Source organism: Mobula birostris, chromosome 3 (genome assembly GCF_030028105.1).
Source record: "Mobula birostris isolate sMobBir1 chromosome 3, sMobBir1.hap1, whole genome shotgun sequence".
NCBI lineage: Eukaryota > Metazoa > Chordata > Chondrichthyes > Myliobatiformes > Myliobatidae > Mobula > Mobula birostris.
This window is the reverse complement of record NC_092372.1, coordinates 91,428,706-91,452,652: the sequence shown is the minus strand read 5'-3', so window position 1 is coordinate 91,452,652 and position 23,947 is coordinate 91,428,706. Positions and strand designations below refer to the sequence as shown.

Here is a 23,947-nt window from a genome sequence, read left to right as displayed (position 1 = left end):
TACTTTATTTTAAGAACGTGAAGTGTCAGAATAATAGCAGAGAGAATGATTTATTTCAGATCTTGTTTCTTTCATCACTTTCCCAGTGGGTCAGGAATTTACATACACTTTGTTAGTATTTGGTAGCATTGCCTCTAAATTGTTTAATTTGGGTCAAATGTTTTGGGTAGCCTTCCACAAGCTTCTCAGAGTAAGTTGCTGGAATTTTGTTCCATTCTTCCAGACAGAACTGGTGTAACTGAGTCAGGTTCGTAGGCCTCCTTGCTCACACACACTTTTTCAGTTCTGCCCACAAATTTTCTATCGGATTGAGGTCAGGGCTTTGTGATTGCCACTTCAATACCTGGACTTTGTTGTCCTTAAGCAATTTTGCCATAACTTTGGAGGTATGCTTGAGGTCATTGTCCATTTGGAAGACCCATTTGCGACCGAGCTTTAACTTCCTGGCTGATGTCTTGAGATGTTGCTTCAATATATCCACATAATTTTCCTTCCTCATGATGCCATCCATTTTGTGAAGTGCACCAGTCCCTCCTGCAGCAAAGCACCCCCACAACATGATGCTGCCACCCCCATGCTTCACGGTTGGGATGGTGTTCTTTGGCTTGCAAGCCTCACCCTTTTTCCTCCAAACATAATAATGGTCATTGTGGCCAGACAGTTCCATTTTTGTTTCATCAGACCAGAGGATATTTCCCCAAAAATTAAGATCTTTTGTCCCCATGTGCACTTGCAAACTGTAATCTGGCCTTTTTATGGCGGTTTTGGAGCAGTGGCTTCTTCCTTGCTGAGCAGCCTTTCAGGTTATGTTGATGTAGGACGCGTTTTACTGTGGATATAGATACTGGCCTGCCTGTTTCCTCCAGCATCTTCACAAGGTCCTTTGCTGTTGCTCTGGGATTGATTTGCACTTTTCGCACCACAGTACGTTAATCTCTAGGAGACAGAATACGTCTCCTTCCTGAATGGTATGACAGTTGCGTGGTCCCATGGCATTTATACTTGCATACTATTGTTTGTACAGATGAACGTGGTACCTTCAGGCATTTGGAAATTGCTCCCAAGGATGAACCAGACTTGATATCATTTTCTGACATCAATCCGATAGAAAATTTATGGGCAGGACTGAAAAAAGTGTTTGCGAGCAAGGAAGCCTACAAACCTGACTCAGTTACACCAGTTCTGTCTGGAGGAATGGAACAAAATTCCAGCAACTTACTTGTGGAAAGCTACCCAAAATGTTTGACCCAAGTTAAACAATTTAGAGGCAATGCTACCAAATACTAACAAGGCGTATGTAAACTTCTGACCCACTGGGAAAATGATGAAAGGAATAAAAGCTGAAATAAATCATTCTCTCTACTATTATTCTTGATATTTCACATTCTTAAAATAAAGTAGTGATCCTAACTGACCTAAGACAGGGAATGTTTTCTAGGATTAAATGTCAAGAATTGTGAAAAACTGAGCTTAAATGTATTTGGCTAAGGTGTATGTAAACTTCTGACTTCAACTGTATAAGGTATATTTAAAGTGATGTTGGATTAGCAAGAGCATCAAAGGTTATGAAGAATAGGGTTGAGAAGAATAATAAATCAGACATAATGGAATGGTGAAGCAGACTAGATAGGCAGAATGGCCTAATTCTGCTCCTATATTTATGGTCTAATTGTACCTTAAAGGCCAGTTAGTAAACCTCTATTACCTGTAACAGTCAAATGATTCAGATCTCTACCGAAGGCTCCTGAGATTCCCATTTGTGTCCGGCCAGAATTCTGCTGCTGTCACCCACCAATTGTTTTGCTGATTTGTGAGCCTAAGTTAGCAGATGAATCCTCCTTGCTAGACCAAATGAAATATGAATATCTGAATACAACCAACGTTGTTGTCCATTTCATTTTCAATATAGAATGTGGTCTTGGAGGCAGCGTAAAATGAGGGTGACAGTAGCTTGATTAGCAGCGATAATCTTCATGACTGCAATAGGAAGAAAGAGAAGATGAATGCTTGGCTGGAGATTGGAATAAGACAAAGGAACTTCAGATTCCTGAAGAATTTGGAGTGACAGAGGTAGAAGGTCTTTGTGAATGTGTTAAACCTCGACTGAACTTGAGCCAGAGGGAAAGAAGCTGTTCCTGAATCGTTGAGTGTGTGCCTTCAGGCTCCTGGTAGCAATGAGAAGAAGGCATGTCCTGGGACATGGGGGTCTTTAATGATGAATGCTTTTTTTGAGGCATTACTCCTTGAAGATATCCTGGATGCTGGGGAGGCTATTGCCCATGATTGAGCTGACTGAGCTTGCAACGTTCTGCGGGTTATTTTGATCCTGTGCAGTGGCCCCTCCCCTACCATACCAGACAGCGATGCAGTCAGTTAGACAGAGAATAAGGAAAAGGAAATATGCATAAGCATGCACTAGCAATGGAGTCAGACTAAGAAAAAAATTGGTAGGATAAGATTCATGTCTCTTTCTCAGAATGACAACGCACTGATAATGAGATCTGTACGTTGATGGCAAAAATAGAAATAATTGTATATGATCTGACAATCATTATAGGCATGTGGTTGCTGGGTGAGGAATGAGTATTCAAGAGCATGTGATATATTGGAAGGTTAAGAGGAAAGGAAAGGGAGACAGGTGAGCTCTATTAATGAAGTATATGATCACTGTAGTGGTGATGAATGATACCAGTTCAAAAGCTCAAGATGCAAAATAAGTTCATGTGGAGATTAAAAGTAGTAAAAGGAAGAAGTCATTGGTCTGAGAGGCTCTAAAGATTCCAAACTGTAAGACAGTACATACATCAAGAAAACTGGGGACTTGTAAGAACGATATTGTAATATTCATGGGTGATTTCAATTAACATATAGCTTTGAGGATGAATTTTCAAAGTGCATTTAGAATGGATTCTTTAAAAAGATATTATGGTACCAAACAGGGAACCGGTCTGGTGTTGTGCAATTAAACAGGATAAATGATCTTATTGTAAAAGATCTCCAAGGAAAAAAATTAATTTTAGCTTTACCAAACTTGAAATTAAGACTGAGGATGAGAAACTTGGGTCCAAAGTTAATTTTATCATTTTCAATAACTGAAATAAGGACAGAGTTTCTGGGAACCACCCACCTCCCCTCAAGTCTTCACTAATCTCCGGCATTGCTTCTGCCATGAAAATCCAGAAACTCCTGTGTTTTTCACGTTCCCAGGGTTGTAAATGTGAGGAATGATGCTCTAGCATAGCCCTGGAAACAGGAAATCAGGTGTATGATTTTTTTCACTTTGGAATATGCTCATTCCTAGACCTATTTGGGATAGCAAAACATGTTATGACTTGAAACTAGAAAAAAAAATGCAACAAACCTGCTCCTAAGATTTGTCATGACTTCCAAGCATCTCATCTCTGCTCTTGACTTCTTTCCTTTAATTCACAAGAACCGGCTTCTCTCTTTTCATTTGCACAGCACTAGAATCATGCCTGGGACAACCCATGCCTGTCTGGACTGCTTTCTGGAAATCTTTTCCACTTACTGTTCAACTTCAAAATCTTGCAAAGTCAATGCTTGGAGTGTCCCTTTGATTATTGGGGCTGCATTTGAATCATATGTGTCTCCTATCCTACCCATTGAGATTGAATGGATGAGAAATGCAGTGTAGTAATATTTCTGACTTAATAAACGTCTGCTTAGTTTATGTAATTTCAAAATTCTAAGAATGTAACAACTGAAGTCCTGTTTTGGCTGTCAAAACCTGGCAAATAAATATGAGTATATAGAGTTTTGGCACTGAATTAATTAATGTAATTAATGCACGGTGGCAACAGATCTTTTTTCTTGATTGGGTGCTTGAATTTTGGTTCTTCAGAAATACTTTCAAAATTAATGAGACAAAAAAATAATGTTTCTATCGTTATTTTCAAACTTCCGTTTTGAATATAGTGTGCAAGACACTTTGGTTCAAAGATCCTGCAATGCACATGAACCTCCTGCAATCATGGTAATGAAGGGTGTTACTTAATACACTCATGTGTCCTTGAGAATGTCAGTCTAAATTTTTATTAATGCCCCTCTCTGATATACATTAAGGATTAAACTAAACAGGTAAAATAATAAAGCTACAGTGAAAACCTTTTGGCTTTCCATTACTGAAGCAAAGGAATATTTCTAAAAATAAAAGAATTGCTGCTGATGCAACATTCTGAGTTTGTTGCGCATTGAAACAAATGTACCCTTTCAACAGAATAGCTCCTTAAGATTGCAGCAACTGCTTCTATTGGAAATGGTGCTTCACTGCTAAGCTCTTTATTTTGACACTGCAGGGAAAAGAAGAAAACAAAACACTTGACGATGGACATCATGTCCAGGATAAATTTACCTGCATCCTGTTTGTGCTTTGTTGCTCACCAACGTCTCTCCAAAAATATATCTTTGATCAGACCTCGTCACAAGGTACGTCACATTTATTCCAAATTGCTTGGCATGTTTTGTTCAGTGATGTTCATTTTAAAGGTACCCTCTTCACAAGTAAGTGCAAATCTGCTGGGCTTTTATCTGCATACAAATAATTAGAATTGGTAAATTTCTTTGTTATTATTGCACGTACCAAACTGCAAGGTAGATTGTGAGCTTAGGAGTCCACCTTATCGTACTAGGAAACTTTTTAATGGTCGGACAACAGTGGGATAGAAGCTGCCCTTGAGCTTGATGGTATGTGCTTTCTGCTTTTGCATCTCCTGCCCAATGGAGGAGGGGAGAAGAGAGAATGGTTGGGGTGGGTGGGGTCTTTGATCATGTTGACTACTTTACTGAGGCAGCGATAATAGACAGAGTCCATAGAGGGGAGAATAGTTTCCATGATATGTTGAGCAGTGTCTACAACTCCCCCATTTTCTTGCAGTTACCTGCAGAGTATGTGGTGCCACGATGCATCGACTTAGGATATTTCTATAGTGCACCAATAAAAATTGGCAAGGGCCGATTGGGGCATGCAAGATTTCTTTAATCTCTGAAGGATGTCGAGGTGTTAGCGTATGGTGTGCATGACATAAGCCTTATTTATCCATTTGATCCCTCTGCAAAGAATGATAAAAGAAATATCAGGCTTGTCCCCACAAACAGAAAACAAAGACTTAAATCACATTTTCATTAAAATAAAGCTCTCTTAATGAAATCCAGACCACCAAGCCAACATCTTTTATTTCTGTGGGATTTTATCCCTGGTTCAGAGATGACAGTTTTTAGTTTCTACAGTTGTATTGTGTCTGGATTCATTTTGCTTTGGCTTAAAATAAACACTCTGGTTGGGTAAATCCAAAACAAACGATGAATAGCACAGCTTCTTACCATCCATATCCTGGAAGGGATTAGGCAACACTTGTATTGTGCTTTGCGGCCAACTCAGGATAGAGCAAAATACCTGATGTGGAGAGGTGATGAGGAAAACCTATGTCAAACTCATATTGTGCTTTACAATTTTTAGGGTAAGGCCATGATATTTCATTCTCTGAATGCAATCATAAACAAGGCAGTGCACTGATGAAATGCTAGTCTTCTTTGGATTTAGGGATCTTTGGTGAAATTACGTTGTCTGGTCCCAATCTGTCTCCTGATGAGTTAACAACTGGAACAAAACCCTCATAAGCACAGAAGTCACAGCAAGGCTGCTGCTGAAAATGGAAAGTGATACAGAAGGTGACTCTCTACTCACGTACATCATTGCACCAAATCAGAGGAAAAAGCTGCTTTGCTGAAGTTTAGATTATTATAAGCTGTGTTCAACACTGTTTGGCTCTTATGAGGGATAAGCCAATGCCTCACTCTATTACCATATAGGACAGAGCATCACACATACAGTAGCACAATGTTACAGAACACTTTTATACAAAAGTTGTAAGTTATTATAAATCTCAAAAAAATCTTACCACAGTGACTAATTTCTAGCTGATGTGTCACCCTAACTTTTTACTTTTGAGTGGTATTCCATCAGTGACAAAAGAAACAGAAAATGATAATTTGTGAGGCCATTTGCAGAATGAGATGTCACTTGAAGTGGGAAATGTTGTTTCTAATCACACCTTTCTCCCACTTGCAGGAATTGTCAGGCACAAGCATAAAGCAGATGTGTTCACAGCATTTGGAGCTAACAGCAACACATAGAGGTGAATTTCCCTGTGGTTTTTAACATAACATTAGCAGTACAATCAAGTTACTGAAATCACCTGGGAATCGCAATGAGATTTCCAAAGATATTTGTTTACTGGCATATTTGTCTCTAATATGCTATGAACTCTGATGACCTTACTGACTCCTGTACAGTCTATCCTGGTTCGTTGTTCAGTCTCCAGTCATACATTCCAACAGCAGAGAAAGCAGAAAGCTAGTTGCATCTACTGGTGGACTTGTGCAGGGGTTTCCTCTACAGCACTTACTGTAATGTTGGTTTTAAGACCATAAGACCATAAGACATAGGAGCAGAGTTAGGCCATTCAGCCCATCGAGTCTGCTTTGCCATTCCATCATGGCTGATCCCAGATCCCACTCAATTCCATACACCTGCCTTCTCAAAATCAGAATCAGAATCAGGTTTATTATCACCGGCATGTGTTGTGAAATTTGTTAACTTAGCAGCAGCAGTTCAATGCAATACATAATATAGTTGAAGAAGAAAAAAGTGAAATAATAGTAACAACAAATAAATAATCAATTACAGTGTACGAATACTGAATAGATTAAAAATTGTTCAAAAATCAGAAATGATATAAATTAAAAAGTGAGGTGGTGTTCAAGGGTTCAATGTCCATTAGGAATCGATGGCAAAGGAGAAGAAGCTGTTCCTGAATCACTGAGTGTGTGCCTTCAGGCTTCTGTTCCTCCTACCTGATGGTAACAATGAGAGAAGGGCATGCCCTGTGTGCTGGAGGTCCTTAATAATGGACGCTGCCTTTCTGGGACACCGCTCCTTGAAGATGCCCTGGGTACTTTGCAGGCTAGAACCCAAGATGGAGCCAACTAAATTTACAACCCTCTGCAGCATCTTTCAGTCCCATGCAGTAGACCCCCTGCCCATACCAGAGAGTGATGCAGCCTGTCAGAATGCTCTCCATGGTACATCTATAGAAGTTTTTGAGTGCATTTGTTGACATACCAAATCTCTTCAAACTCCTAATGAAGTATAGTCACTGTCTTGCCTTCTTTATGACTGCATCGATATGTTGGGACCAGGTTAAGTCCTCAGAGATCTTGACACCCAGGAACTTGAAGCTGCTCACTCTCTCCACTTCTGATCACTTTATGAGGATTGGTATGTGCTCCTTCATCTTACCCTTCCTGAAGTCCACAATCAGCTCTTTCGTCTTACTGACATTGAGTGCCAGGTTGTTGCTCCGACACCACTCCACTAGTTGGCCTACTCACTCCTGTACGCCCTCTTGTCACCATCTGAGATTCTACCAACAATGGTCACCATATCCTTTGATGCCCTGACCGATAAGGAAACTATCAGCTTCTGCCTTAAATATACCCACGTACTAGGTTTCTACCACAGTCTACGGCACAGCATTCCACAGATGCACCACTCTCTGGCTAAAATAAATTCCTCTTTACCTCTGTTCTAAAAGGGTTGCCTCTCAGTTTTGAGGCTGTTTGCTCTAGCTCTGGATACACCCAACAGAAGAAATATCCTCTCCGCATCCACCCTATCTAGTCCTTTCAAAATTCAGTAGGTTTCAATGAGATCTCTTCCCATTCTTCTAAATTCCAATGAGTGCAGGCCCAAAGCTGCCAAATGCTCTTCATATGTTAACTCTTTCATTCCTGGAATCATCCTTGTGAACCGTCTCTGGACTCTCTCCAATGACAACGCATCCTTTTTGAGATCTGGGCACAAAATTGTTGTCAATACTCCAAGTGCAGCCTGGCTAATCTTATAAAGCCTCAGCATTATCTCCTTGCTTTTATATTCTATTCCCCTTGAAATAAGTGCCAACATTGTGTTTTCTTTCTTTACCACAGATTCAACCTGTAAATTAACCTTCTGGGAGTCTTGCATGAGGACTCCTAAGTCCTTTTTCATCTCTGATGTTTGAACCTTCTGCCCATTTAGGTAATAGTCCACATTATTGTGCCTTTTACCAAGTGCATTACCATAGATTTCCTAACACTGTACTCAATCTGCCACATTTTTGCCTGTTCTTCCAATTTATCTAAGTCCCGCTGCAATCACATTGCTTCTTCAGCACTACCTACCCCTCAACTTATCTTCATTTTATCCACAAACTTTGCCACAAAGCCATCAATTCCATTATCCAAATCATTGACAAACAATATGAAAAGTAGTGTTCCCAATACTGACCTCTGAGGAACACCACTAGTCATTGGCAGCCAACGACAAAAAGCCCCTTTTATTCCCACATGCTGCCTCCTGCCTGTCAGCAATTCCTCTATCCATGCCAGTATCTTTCCTGTAATGACAGATCCACCTTTCTTTTGTGCACACTAACAGGGCTATTGAACTGAATGCCAACTGTACTCCTTTGTAGGTGTTTATTTAGGACAGAAATTTTGCCAGTGAAGCTGTCATGTGTTCTGAAATCTCTATTGAATCGGATAAAAGTAGAAGTCCAGGTTCTTGCTTTATAAGTTCAATGGACAGCATATTTAGAATCAGAATCAGGTTTAACATCGCGTCGTGAAATTTGTCTTTGCGGCAGCACTACAATGCAATACATAATAATAAAAATAATGTGATTTAAAGTAAGTATACATATATTAAATAATTAAATTAAGTAAGTAGTGCAAAAATAAAAAAATTAAAAAGTAGTGCGGTAGTGCTCATGGGTTCTATGTCCATTCAGAAATCAGATAGCAAAGGGGAAGAAGCTGCACCTGAATTACTGGGTTTGGTCTTCAGGCTCCTGCACCTCCTTCCTCATGGTAGCAATGAGAACAGGGCACGCCTTGGGTGATGGAGCTCCTTAATTATGGACGCACATTTTTTGAGGCATCGCTCCTTGAAGATGTCCTGGATATGATGGAGACTAGTACCCATGATGGAGCTGACTAAGTTTACAACTCTCTACAGCTTACTTCCTGTGCAGTAGCCCCACCCCCCCAAACCAAACGGTGATGCAGCCATTCAGAATGCTCTCCATGGCATATCTGTAGAAACTTGCAAGTGTCTTTGGTGACAAACCAAATCTCCTCAAACTCCTAGTAAAATATCACCACTGCCGTGCCTTCTTTGTTGCTGCATTGGTATGTTGGGACCAGGTTAGATCCTCAGAGACATTGACAACCAGCAACTTGAAACTGCTCACTCTCTCCACTTCTGATCCCTCTAGGAGTACTGGTGTGTGTTCCTTCCTCTTACACTTTCCGAAGTCCACAATAAGTTCTTTGGTCTTACGAAGTACAAAGTTCAAAGTAATATTTATTACCAGAGTACGTACATGTCATCACATACAACCCCAAGATTCTTTTAACTGCAGGCTTACTTGGCAAATCTATGGAACAGTAACTGTAAACAGCATCAATGAACAACAAACTTTCCAAATGTAGGTATAAATAAATAGCAATAAATAGCAAGATAAAAGAGCCCTTAAATGAGTATAGTTATCCCCTTTTGTTCACTAGCTTGAGGTTAAGGGGTATTAACTGTTCCTGAAACTGGTGTTGTGAGTCCTGAGGCTGTTGTTCCTTCTACCTGATGGCAGCAGTGAGATAAGGACATGGCCTGGGTGGTGAGGATCTGTGATGGTGGATGCAACTTTTTTACGGAAACGTTTCATGCAGATGTGCTTAATGGTTGGGAAGTTTTTAACCTGTGATGTATTAGGCCAAATCCACTATACTTTGTAGGATTTTCCACTCAAGGGCATTGGTGTTACCAGGCCGTAATGCAGCCAGTCAATACACCTTCCATCGCACATCTATAAAAGTCTGCCAGGGGTTTTGGTGACATGCTGAATCTCAGCAGACTCCTGAGGAAGTAGAGGCACTGTCATGCTCAACTAACATTGAGTGCAAGGTTGTGGCTGCGACATCACTCAACTAGCTGATATATCTTGCTTCAGTACACCCACTCGTCACCATCTGAAATTCTGTCAACAATAGTTGTGTTGTCAGAAAATTTCAAGAACCTTCCCTCCATTCATGTGAGCTGGATTATGAGCTGAACTCACAGCCTTCCAGTCCAGCAGTGGGGTTGACAGCAACTGTTTTGTTATCAATATAAGGGCTGAGAAATTACCTTACTGCATTAAAATAGTGTTGTTTATCACCCCAAAGCTCAGTGAAAATCACATGACAATTAGAATCTTCAGCTGGCAGGCTCAGAGAATGACATCATTAGATTTCCCTCTGTAGCTCACAGCACCGGGGACTTAGGCTCAACGTGACCTCTGGTAATGTCTGTGTGGTGTTTGCACCTTGTCCTTATGTTGGCACAGGTTTTGCTCCAATTTGCTGTTTCCTCTCACTTTTCTTGTAAATTAATTGTTGACTGTACTGTAAATGACCTCTCATGTAGGTAAGTGGCATGTGAGAGAGAATAAATTAGGGGCAAGTAGGAAGGGGAATGGGCCTGGAGGGATTGCTGTGCTGGGAGCTGCCATGGATCCAATAGCCTGAATAGCCTCCTGCTGTTTTACAATAAGTTACAAGCAAAGTGTCATTTTTAATGAGGCATATTCAGTTACATGTTCATGCAATTGTAAGTATTTAGCCCAGCAGATGCAATATCTAAAGTTAGCAATGTTGCACATGACAACACTGGAAAAATAAATAATTTATTTAGGTTACAGCATGGAGTAGGCACTGCCGGCATTCGAGCCACGTTGCCTCGGCAACCCCAAAACCCCAACTAACCATAACCTAATCATGAGACAACTTATAATGATCAATTAACCTTCCTGGTGTGTCTTTCAACTGAGGGAGGAAACCACAGAACCTGGGACAAACCCATGCATACCAGGGCAAGGACGTAGAGACCCCTTTACCGAGCCCCGAGCTCTGTTAGCATTGCACTAGCTGTTACTGCTGATAATTAATGCACAAATGTTGCACTACAGGTTGTCGGGGTGGGGGGGGGGGTGGGAGAAGAGGTGGAGCCAGTGAAAAAGTGTTCTTAGTGAATCAAAAGGAAATGGGCAGAATATAATCAAGGTTGAGACAGACATGTCTTTGTTCTCCAGAAGGATCACGACTGTGTTGAACAATCAGGAAAATGGATAGAAACTCAGGTCAAATCAGTTACAATCTCACTGAATGATGAGGCTGGACCAAGTGTTCTGCTCCTTTATTTCTTTATTCCTTTATTTTTTGTGTGTACGTGTCATAACGGCAAATTCCGCCATGGAGTCTGGGCACACTTGCAGGTGGGCAGTTGAAAGAATACAGCAATTAAGCACGTGAGAATGCACACATTCCTGACACTTAGGGTCTCTCAGTGATTGGATAAAGCTCCCCTCCTTTTGTTTCAGTCTTGTTTGAAGCACAGTGACGACAATGCTCCTCAGGGCTGGCACTTTTCCCTCCCTCATCCTGAAGAGGTTGGCCATGGAATAATGTATCATGAAGGCATTGGCCTTAGAATTTGTCTGTTCTTCTACTGCAGTGGCAGAGGTGGGCTTCTTTTTTGTGAGCAAGAAGGATTGCAAGTTCCATCTTTGCATTGATTATTGGCCCCTCAGCAACGTCACGGCAAAGAACTGCTACTCTCAACCCTGCTGGCCTCTGCATTTGAACATCATTAGGGGCACCCATACTCTTGAAGGTAGATCTGCACAACGTTTACAAGCTGGCTTTCATCAAAGAAAGGAAACAACATTCAACACCTGCACAGGCCACTAAGAGTACCTCATGAAGCCATTTGATTTGGCCAACACCGCTGTCTCAGACCTTGATCAACAATGTGCTCCAGGATATATTGAATCAGTTTTGTTTTGTATTTGGGTGACTTTCTTACCTGTACACCAGGAACACGTCCAGCATGTCTGAAAGGTTCTAAGATGAACATTTATGCCAAGCCAGAGAAGTGTGAGTTCCACAAAAAGCAGGGGTTCTTCCTGGGCTACATTCTCAACCCTTGTAGTTTTCAAATGGCCCCATGTAAAGTTTAGGCAGTCACAGAGCAGCCCATGTCATCTAAAGTTGAACAGGTGAAGTGCTTCATGTGCTTTGCAAACTTTTATTGCTTCTTGATCGGAAAATTCAATTCGATCATAGCACCCATAAATACACTCATCAAGGAGACCTCTGCAGGATTCTAATGCACAAGTGAAGCAGACCAGGCATTCTCAGAACTGTGCTGCAACTTTCAGACCTGTCCTGTCCATTCATTGTTGAGGCTGATGTATCTGAGTTTGGCATTGGAGCTGCACTCTTCCAGAGCTCTTCAGTAGATAATCAGCTGTGTCCCTGTGCTTTTTGTTCTAGTTGTCGGACTCCAGCAGTGTTTAACTATGATGCCAGGAACTGAGAACTTCTGGCTGTCAAAGAGGCCCTGGAGGCATGGCAGCACTGACTGGAAGGGGCCGAGCACTCCTTTCTGGCATGGAATGATCCCTGAAACCTCTCCTACATTTCTGACGCCCAGAAAATCAACTCCATCAATCCCATTGGGCTCTCTTCATCACCTGTTTTAATTTCACCTTCATCTACTATCCTGGCAGCAAGGATACCAAGGCTGATGTTCTCTCCCACCAGTTTGACATCTCTGAGGACAACACCAATGCAGAGCCCATCCTTTCTCGCTCATGCAGAGCTACTCTAGTAATCTGGGGAATGGAAACAGAGGTGACGGCTGCCAAATAGGCAGATCCAGGACCAGATGGGTGAATCTCCAAACCGGCTGTTTGTCCCTGCCGCTGTGCATAGCAGAGAGTTGGAGTGTTGTCACTCTTCCCTTCTGGTTGGCCACTCGGGAATTCAAGGGACCCTGGAATTTATAAAGTGACAATTTTGGTGGCCGTCTCTGCCTCAATATGTCCACGACTTTGTCTTGTTTGTCCCACTTGTGCCAAGAACAAGACATCACATCTGTATCTGCCTGGTCTGCTCAACTTCCTACCTGTTACTCACTGCCCCTGGTCCCATCTCTCAGCAGATTTCATCACTGGTCTTCTTCCATCAGATGGGAACACCACCAATATGATAGTTATAGACCGGTTCCTAAAGCAGCATGCTCATTCCTCTCCCCACTCTCCCATCAGCTCCTGATACTGCCATCCCCATGGTTCAGCACATGTTCAGGCTACAAGGCTTCCCTCAGGACATTGTGTCCAGTTGAGGACCACAGTTCACGTCCCATTTTTGGAAGGCTTTCTGTCTTCTTGTGGGAGCCACAGCCAACCTCTCATCTGGTCTCCACCTCCAATTTACCAGCCAGACTGAGAGAGTGAATCAGGAGCTGGAGACATCCTGCACTGCCTTGTCTCTACCATCCCCACAACCTGGAGCTCTTAACTGGTTTGAGCAGAGGTAATCCATGATAACTTCGAGTTGTCCGCCACTGGCATTTCCCCTTTGAATGACAAAAAGGGTTCCAGCCTCCACTTTTCTCTGACCAAGAGTTTTACGTGGGAGTCCCTGCTACTAAACAGTTGGTCCAACGTTACTGTACATGTGCACACGGAGATGGGCCAGTGATCTCTGTTGCACAGAGGCATCATACCCGTCGGGCTGATTGGCTCCACTGACATGTGAGGCCTCTCAAGGAAAAAGTTTGGCTGGCGTCCAGAGCTCTTCCATTGAGAGCAGAGAGCTGCAAATTGGCCTTACACTATGGGGGACCACTCACGGTGGTGAAGGCCACCAACCGAACCTCCTGTTGGCTGCGCCTACCATTATCCATGAAGGTTCACTCGATGTTCCATATTTCCCAGCTCAAGCTGGTGACTTCCTCCCCCCTTGTTCCTGTCACCCGCCCCATACTCCCCACAACTTGGTTGAAGGGTACTTGATCCATTCTGTGTGATGCATCCTGGCAAATCACTGGGTGTGGGACAGTGCCCGATACCTTGTTGTCTGGAAGAGGTATGGCCCAGAGGAATGCTGTTGGGTTCTGGCTTAACACATTGCAGAGAAATCTCTCTCTCATCCAGGACTTCCAACAGGCATGGGCCTCTGGTGCCTCTGGATCTACACCTGGGGTGGGGACCTTGTCATACGGACAAGATTGCTGAGTCTGGGTGCTCTCGCAGGAGAGCAGCTGAAAAAATTGGAAATAATACATGTCAGAATGCACACATTGCAGTCAATTAGGGTTTCTTTATGACTGTATTTATGTCCCTTCTTTTTGTTTCAGTCTTGTCAAGTCTTGATCGAAACGCAGCGATGACAATGCTCTCTGCTGACCCTGGTCCTCATTCCAGGAAAGATTAGTGACTTAGATAGGCACTGTTAAACAAACAGCATTAATTTAGTTCTAGGTTGTTGCTTTTGAGCTGTTGCAGCAGTGTTAGCTTTAAGTTAATTTAAGAATTTTTAGTTAGTGGCCTGGTTGGCCTAGCACTTATTATTTTCCTTTGTTCTGTACTGTTCTTATCAAAACCTAGTGAACTGTTCAGTCTATGCCTGTGCCTTTCCCTCCACACTTGCAACATCATGGAACTCTTGTCAGTACAGGGGCTTCAGAGACCTTTCAAGGCTGCAGCCAATTTACAACTTCACTACATTTTTTTATTTCTCAAATAAATCTTGAAGTAGATTTCTAATTCAAGAAACAGAGGGGTGTTTGACCTTCCTGGCCCTTGAACGATGAATTATCACTTTGCCTGTGCAAATGCTGCCTGACCCACAAAGTTCCTCCAGCAACACACATAAAAGTTGCTGGTGAACGCAGCAGGCCAGGCAGCATCTCTAGGAAGAGGTACAGTCGACGTTTCGGGCCGAGACCCTTCGTCAGGACTAACTGAAGGAAGAGCTAGTAAGAGATTTGAAAGTGGGAGGGGGAGGGGGAGATCCAAAATGATAGGAGAAGGCAGGAAGGGGAGGGATGGAGCCAAGAGCTGGACAGTTGATTGGCAAAAGGGATATGAGAGGATAATGGGATGGGAGGCCTAGGGAGAAAGAAAGGTGGAGGAGCGAAGCCCAGTGGATGGGTAAGGAGTATAGTGAGAGGGACAGAGGGAGAAAAAGGAGAGAGAGAAAAAGAATATATATAAAACGGATGGGGTACGAGGGGGAGGAGGGGCATTAACGGAAGTTAGAGAAGTCAATGCTCACGCCATCAGGTTGGAAGCTACCCAGATGGAATATAAAGTGTTGTTCCTCCAACCTGAGTGTGGCTTCATCTTGACAGTAGAGGAGGCCATGGATAGACATATCAGAATGGGAATGGGACATGGAATTAAAATGTGTGGCCACTGGGAGATCCTACTTTTTCTGGCGGACAGAGCGTTCCTCCAGCATTTTGTTTCTTGCTCTAGGTTACAGAATGTTATTGTTAATCTTGTAGTGGTGTTGCTAAGTATAAAACTGTATCTTTTTCTTTGCCTTTACTCAACAAATCCACACCCCCTTCATGTTGCATTTATTTAGTAGCAGCACACTAAGCCTTAGCACAACCTCGAAAGTCACAATTCCATCCTGTGTTAGTATCAATAACTTGAGTTAACCAGGACTAAGAGTAGCGCAATTGGTAAGACAACAATATTGGACATGAATTTGAGGTCATTATTACATTGGTTTACTGAACTTGCATCCTGACACTGATTATTGTGTCTACTTATTCCCATAATTTCTAAGAACTTATGTCTGGAGAGTCATTTTACTCCTCTCCATCTCATCCATTAGATTACTCTGGAAATTTGTGTTGATCCTGAGAGCCCACAGCCTGAAAGGGCTTCCAACTCTTGCTACTGCCCTCCGAGGCCACAATACATCTCCCATTTAAGAGCCGCTAAGTAGTTCTCGGTAGTGCTGCCTGGTTTTATATGATCCTATCTGCTGCTGTTGTTATGATATGTCAACAACACATCAGCAGTTGCACACAGCAATCATTTAAATTTGCAGGCCACAAAGTTTGCATGGGGTCTATTCAATGTAATAATCAATAAGTTCTGACTGTTTGTAAGTTTTCTGCTAACTATTTGCTGCTGAGAAAATAGAAGCGTTGGCACTGATATTGTTTATACTATGTCATTGTTTCTGCTGTGCTTTTAATTAACACTTGCCATTTGTTGAGGAAGGCAGTTTGTTTTCTATCATTGTCATTTTCTGCTATCAGGAAGTTTCTAAGTCACATCTTCCACAATTCCCACTGGGAGAGTCCTTTGCTGATACCATTATCCTACAGTCTCCAATATCATTGTAAAAATGGATATCTTTGCACCACATGACTGAGTCAGGTCTATTCTGAAATGAGGATCAAGAAAGGATGATTTTAATACAAAGGAAGAAAACACAGGACCGGGCATCTGCAGGGGAAAGATCAGATTGATCCTGCTATAAACCTGTTGGAGAATGGGTTACTCCATTCTGCTCCTATGTCTTATAATCTTATGGAGAAACGGGATATTAGCTGATACCTGGCCAATGCTGTGCGCTGCAGATAAGTCGAAAAGATTAGAGCAGATACACATTTCTTTCCTAGGAACTACAAACAATGTAAATCCCTTGCAGTAGCAAAAGAGATAGGATCAATCTTAATGTAGAGTGAGACTGGTAGAGGATCAGATAGCAGCACTCTCATGACTGAAGTAGAAAATAGTGCAGACTGATGATCCTCATCTTTCTTCTGGATCTTTAATTCCTGAGTTCAATCTGAACCTTTCAGGATGGGGTAAAAGTTATCAATTCACAAAGAAGTATAACTCAATATTCGTTTATTATTATACTTACAGATACATACAAATATTAATCTGCAAATCTCTTTTATACATTGTTCCCTTTGAATTTAAAAATGACTGACATGTGCAAGTCTCTTTAAATGATCTTGCAAACAAAAAAATATGAAACATTAAAGCACAGGAACAAAACCTTTGGCCTACAGTGCTAAGTTGAACTAATTAATCAAATAATTGAACACCTGACTGAACCAATCCTTTCTGCCAACACAATGTCCCTGTCCTCCACTCTCTGCACATTCATGTGTCTGAGAGCTTGTTAAAGGCCTCTATCATATTTGCCTCCATTGTTACCCCTGCCAACACATTCCAGGCACCCACTGCAGTCTGTGTAAAATAAAACATATCCTGCACATTGCCTTTGGACTTACCTCCACACTAAGAGCAAGCATCTCACCCTGGTGATCACTTGAAGTCCCTGTCCACATAAAAAAGGGAATTCCAAGTATCCATGATATCCTTGCAAGTTGTTAAAGTTTGCCAAGACTCATGTTTTTTTTGTTGTTCAAAAGATGGGAAATTTCTCTTGAAGCTGTTCGTAATTGTCAATCCTACAATCTTTATCCTGAATCCTGCCTGTTTGGTAAACCAATGAAATGATCTATTTAGTCAGTGAACTAGTCTATAGTCCTCTCAGGGGAATGCCATCCTGGTTAATCTTTTAGCCTATATCATGTGAAGGTATTTGAATGAGAATTGTTCTTTGTTTATCAGCTGTGTTAATAGTTGGTAGATTTTGCTGAGCACTTTACAATGCTTTGAGAGATGAATCCAAACGTGGTTGTTAATTCATGCGGAAATATTGTAACAGCCAAACAATAGAAGGAAGCAGGCAGTTAAATCCAACAAACACATATCATTTGTCTGATTAGTCTCCTTTCTCTTTGCCTCTTTATATAAAAGCTCCTTCAGCTCACAGTTTGCTTTAAAGGTTAATTTTAAAGCCCTTTACTTTATCACAGCATGCTCACATGTGAAGCTTGGCCAATTTTTAAGTTCAATGGGTACAGCCATCTTTACAATTTATCTGCTGAACTTGTTTACAGTATCAGTTTACAGTATTTTCAGAGTTATGTGCATTATTGGTTGCAAATTATTGGTTCAAGCCACACAGTAGTAAATCGAATACAGAAGTCCAATGTAGTTGAGGGAATTTTTTTTTCATAACTGGCTTTAAAACATTCTAAGAACAGCAGGGTAGTTATCCATGATGCTCTGGCTAATAGCTATCCCTCAGTTAGTAAAACCAAATAACTGGTCAAAATCACGTCAATGCTTTGGAACTTCTAGGTACTTAGACCTATAAGGCCATAAGATATAGGAGCAGAAACAGGCCATTTGGCCCAAAGAGTCTGGTCTGCCATTTCATCATGGCTGATTCAATTCTCTCTCAGCCACAGTCTCCTGCCTTCTACCCGAATCCCTTCATGCCCTGCCTAATCAAGAAACTTTCAACCTCTGCTTTAAATATACCCAAGGACTTGGCCTCCACAGCCACCTGTGGCAATTTGTATTTATACTCAAGCAAACATTAGTATTAGTGAGCTTATTCTTCCTTCCATATTTGCATTCATTTCCTCATTAATTGTTTATGGTTGGATCACACCTACCTATCAATCCCATTCTTCAGTGTCTCAAATAGGACCAAGGTCCTGCCAACAAATACAGATATCTGTGCAAATATTTGTTGAAAATATTCAAGTACATGTTTGTACGTATTAAGGTAAATTGCTTACAAAGGCAATGTGGCAACATGGATAAGAAATTGTTTTAAGGAGAGATGACAAGTAATCAATTCTGTATTAATGGAAGTATTTTAGCTTGTGGGGATGTATAAGTGGAATCTCCCACAGCTTTGGCAGCATTGATCAGAAACATAAAATAACTGAGGAAGGACAGAGAAGGAACGATATAGAAACCTGCAGATGAGACTGAAGTTGGAAGCGTCTGGTTAAGTCATAACCAAAAGATCAGGAAATGGCTTAAGCAGACTTCTCCAAGGGTCGATTTGAGAGCTGGCTGCAAATTAAATGTAGTAGAGCCTCCTGGTGCCTGGTAAGAGCACAGGGTTTGGAAGTCAATGACAATTTTGGTCATCAGCTCTCCACTTAGAACTTTAATTTTATCCCCATGCATTTTCAGAGTGGAACAGGTGCTGTTCTTTAAATCCCCCTGAGGCTGCCCTCAGGAGTGGTCATAGGGCAAAAGCCCTGTGGGACCTTTGCTGTAGCTCAGTGGAGAGGATTGAGTGGGGCCAGGCGCAGGAGAACCGAACTTCATAGTGTGCGGTTGTCAGGATGGGATTTGGTCAGGAGACAGGAATTGAGAAATTGTGGTAATGCCAACATTGGGAGCAGAATTACAGTGGGGAAGGGAAGAGTTTGGCTGTGGAAATGACCGCACTTCAGTATTGGGAGTAAGGTGGATGAATGCTGAGGCATCAGAAAAGTATTTTTAACAGACTGAGCATGGTGTGTGGGGTGATCCATGGGTCAAGGGGATGGTGACGAGAATTATAGGACTGGTCATGGGACATGTGAGGTGAGGGTGAAGGTGAAGAGAGAAGATTTGACATGTGCCATAGGTTAGCAAAAGTTAGCAAGACAACTATCTCATCTTCCCCAGTAATGAGCTAACCCAAGTGAACATGGTGCGAGTTCTCCCACAATGTTCCAAAAAGAGCGAAGCCTGGGGAATGAAACTATCCCATGTTTTGATATGAATATTATGATGGGGTCTTGCTCAAAGATAACTCACAGCAAGAAGGGCCATGTCAATTTTCCAAAGTAAGCCAAAAAATCCAGAAGTAATTGTTATAATGTCACAATATGGGAAATACCAATTTTCAGTTCACTGATACTGACAAATAGCAAGGTATTATGCAGCTTAATTTCTGGCAAGTGATTTATATGCAGGTTCCACACCATTGCAAATAATGGAGTCATATACAAAAGTCTGAGATTGGGAAGCAAGATGATTCTGAAGTGAAGGTGATAGGTTGGCAAAAAATTGTAGGGAAGAAATGGTACATGAAATCGTACCATGGTCTCCTTCTTTGGGTATGATTGAGATTGGCAGTAGTGGTGGGAATATGGTATCCATTTTTGGAGCAAAATGGGTCTGGGGAAATGGAATGGAGAAATGGATGGAATTGTGGAGATAATTGTTTGATAACTTCTTGAAAACACCAACCATGAAGGGAGGCTCTAGGAGTGATCAGCAACTGGAAACAAGGATGGCACTTATGTGTAAGAAAATGGGTCTTGTCATGTCATTATCAATTAATAGGTTCCGAACATCAGACCCATTAATTGATGATGATATGGTCTTTATTATTATGCTTAAGACCTGCTTCTGACCTCCATGCCAAAAACATAACAGGTCATGTGCGATACACATCATGGAGCTACTTAACAAGATAAGAGCCCATGGAATTACGGGAAAGTTACATACGTGGATAGAGCGTTGGCTGATTGGCAGGAAACAGAGAGTGGGAATAAAGGGATCCTATTCTGGTTGGCTGCCGGTTACCACTGGTGTTCCACAGGGGTCTGTGTTGGGGCTGCTTCTTTTTACATTGTACATCAATGATTTGGATTATAGAATAGAAGGCTTTGTGGCTAAGTTTGCTGATGATACGAAGATAGGTGGAGGGGCCGGTAGTGCTGAGGAAATGGAGAGTCTGCAGAGAGATTTGGATAGATTGGAAGAATGGGCAAAGAAGTGGCAAATGAAATACAATGTTGGAAAGTGTATGATTATACACTTTGGCAGAAGAAATAAACTGGCAGACTATTATTTAAATGGGGAAAGAATTCAAAGTTCTGAGATGCAATGGGACTTGGGAGTCCTCGTACAGGATACCCTTAAGGTTAACCTCCAGGTTGAGTCAGTGGTGAAGAAGGCGAATGCAATGTTGGCACTCATTTCTAAAGGAATAGAGTATAGGAGCAGGGATGTAATATTGAGGCTCTATAAGGCGCTGGTGAGACCTCACTTGGAGTACTGTGGGTAGTTTTGGTCTCCTTATTTAAGAAAGGATGTGCTGACTTTGGAGAGGGTACAGAGAAGATTCACTAGAATGATTCCGGGAATGAGAGGGTTAACATATGAGGAACGTTTGTCCACTCTTGGACTGTATTCCTCGGAGTTTAGAAGAATGAGGGGAATAGAAACATTTCGAATGTTGAAAGACATGGACAGAGTGGATGTGGCAAAGTTGTTTCCCATGATGAGGGAGTCTAGTATGAGAGGGCATGACTTAAGGATTGAAGGGCGCCCATTCAGAACAGAAATGCGAAGAAATTTTTTCAGTCAGAGGGTGGTGAATCTATGGAATTTGTTGCCACGGGCAGCAGTGGAGACCAAGTCATTTGGTGTATTTAATGCAGAGATTGATAGGTATCTGAGTAGCCAGGGCATCAAAGGTTATGGTGAAAAGGCGGGGGAGTGGGACTAAATGGGAGAATGGATCAGCTCATGATAAAATGGCAGAGCAGACTCGATGGGCCGGATGGCCGACTTCTACTCCTTTGTCTTATGGTCTTATGGTCTGTGGTCTAATTTCAAAACGTTCACTATCACATTTTACCAAAACCTTCAATCACATGGATTACAAAAACCTTCTGCCTCACAAATAATATTTTTCTGCCACAGCTTCAGTTAGATCTGTCATTTATGCCGATGGTTAATTATTTACAAACCCCATTTCCAGAAAAGTTGGGATATTTTCCAAGATGCAATAAAAACAAAAATCTGCGATATGTTAATTCACGTGAACCTTTATTTAACTGACAAAAGTACAAAGAAAAGATTTTCAATAGTTTTACTGACCAACTTAATTGTATTTTGTAAATATACACAAGTTTAGAATTTGATGGCTGCAACATACTCAACAAAAGTTGGGGCAGAGTTAAAATAAGATTGAAAAGTGCACAGAATATTCAAGTAACATTGGTTTGGAAGACTCCACATTAAGCAGGCTAATCGGTAGCAGGTGAGGTATCATGACTGGGTATAAAAGTAGCGTCCATCAAAGGCTCAGTCTTTGCAAGCAAGGATGGATCGTGGCTCACCCCTTTGTGCCAAAATTCATGAGAGAATTGTTAGTCAGTCCAAAAGGAACACTTCTCAATGCAAGATTGCAGAGAATTTATGTCTTTCAACATCTACAGTACATAATATTGTGAAAAGATTCAGAGAATTCAGAGACATCTCAGTGCGTAAAGGGCAAGGTCAGAAACCACTGTTGAATGCGCGTGATCTTCGAGCCCTCAGGCGGCACTGTCTAAGAAACCGTCATGCTACTGTGACAATTATAGCCACCTGGGCTCGGGAGTACTTCAGAAAACCATTGTCACTCAACACAGTCCGTCGCTGCATCCAGAAATGCAACTTGAAACTGTATTACGCAAGGAGGAAGCCATACATCAACTCTATGCAGAAACGCCGGCGAGTTCTCTGGGCCAAAGCTCATTTCAGATGGACCGAAAGACTGTGGAACCGTGTGCTGTGGTCAGATGAGTCCACATTTCAGCTAGTTTTCGGAGAAAATGGGCGTTGAGTTCTCTGTGCCAAAGATGAAAACGACCATCCAGATTGTTATCAGCGAAAGGTGCAAAAGCCAGCATCTGTGATGGTATGGGGGTGCATCAGTGCCCACGGCATGGGTGAGTTGCATGTATGTGAAGGTACCATTGACTCTGAGGTGTATATTAGGATTTTAGAGAGACATATGTTGCCATCAAGGCGACGTCTCTTCCCAGGACGTCCATGCTTATTTCAGCAGGACAATTCCAGACCACATTCTGCACAGGCTACAACAGTGTGGCTTTGTAGACACAGAATACGTGTGCTTGACTGGCCTGCTGCCAGTCCTGATCTATCTCCTATTGAAAATGTATGGTGCATCATGAAGAGGAGAATCAGACAATGGAGACCACGGACTGTTGAGCAGCTGAAGTCTTATATCAAGCAAGAATGGACAAAATTTCCAATTGCAAATCTACAATTAGTATCCTCAGTTCCAAAACGATTACAAAGTGTTATTAAAAAGAAAGGTGATGTAACGCAATGGTAAACATGCCTCTGTCTCAACTTTTGTTGAGTGCATTGCAGCCATCAAATTCTAAATTTGTGTATGTTTACAAAATACAATTAAGTTGGTCAGTAAAACTATTGAAAATCTTTTCTTTGTACTTTTGTCAGTTAAATAAAGGTTCACGTGAATTAACATATCACAGATTTTTGTTTTTATTGTATCTTGGAAAACATCCCAACTTTTCTGGAAATGGGGTTTGTACATCAAAAGGCTAGAAATGTGCTCATATAACCTTCAGAAAATGGTGCAGTGCAGGTTGTCTGAACCCAGTAAAGAACAATTTGGTAGACATTTCTGGATATCATGGTGTCCTTCAGGGAATTTGTTTCCTTTGTTTTTCAAAATTATATTTATAGTACCTTGTACTTCTCTTCTGGCAAAAATCCCCCAGGTAGAGCCAACATTAATACAACCTGCATAATTCACCTGTAGGGTGACTTTCAACCTTCCTGGCCAGGAAAATAACATTCATTTGGAGAATAACCTCGTCTCTCTGAAAACATCATTTTAAAGAGCTAGTACTTGAACTGTATCCTTCATCCTCACCAGCTTCAACTTCAAACGCAGCTTCCTAAGCCTGCGTTGACTGCTTAATCCAGCCACTTTCAGCATCCTAAATGCAGGATCGTTCCAGGCCACTGCTGTCGATCAGTGCTGTATTTGATCATTTTCTGTTCAAAAGAAAGATGACATTTCTATTTTTCATTTGTCTGCCAGAAGCAGATCGAGTAGACACAGGATTTCAATAGGTTTCAATAGGTGCATTAATGATTATGATCATGAATATGAGGACATGCAGTCCCCTTTTATTGTCATTTAGTAATGCATGCATTAAGAAATGATAAAAATGTTTTTCTAGAATGATATCATGAAAACACCTGACAAACTGACTTAAAAACTAACAAAAACCACATAATTATAACATATAGTTACAACAGTGCAAAACAATACCGTAATTTGATAAGAACAGACCATGGCACAGTAAAAGTCTCAGAGTCTCTTGAAA

At 41.6% G+C, this 23,947-nt stretch overlaps 1 long non-coding RNA gene across 4 annotated transcripts in view; it reads left to right on the top strand.

Annotated features, from left to right (window-relative positions):
• The first annotated feature begins 4,268 nt into the window (after positions 1–4,268).
• The window catches only part of LOC140194640 (uncharacterized), a 33,258-nt gene continuing 13,579 nt past the window's right edge, over positions 4,269–23,947 (top strand). For 2 of the 4 annotated variants that reach the window (XR_011885255.1, XR_011885253.1), the window contains exons 1-2: positions 4,269–4,446; positions 6,089–6,155. This is a non-coding gene — a long non-coding RNA (uncharacterized lncRNA). The remainder of the gene's footprint in view (positions 4,447–6,088; positions 6,156–23,947) is intronic. The other 2 variants (XR_011885256.1, XR_011885254.1) reach the window with 1 other exon arrangement.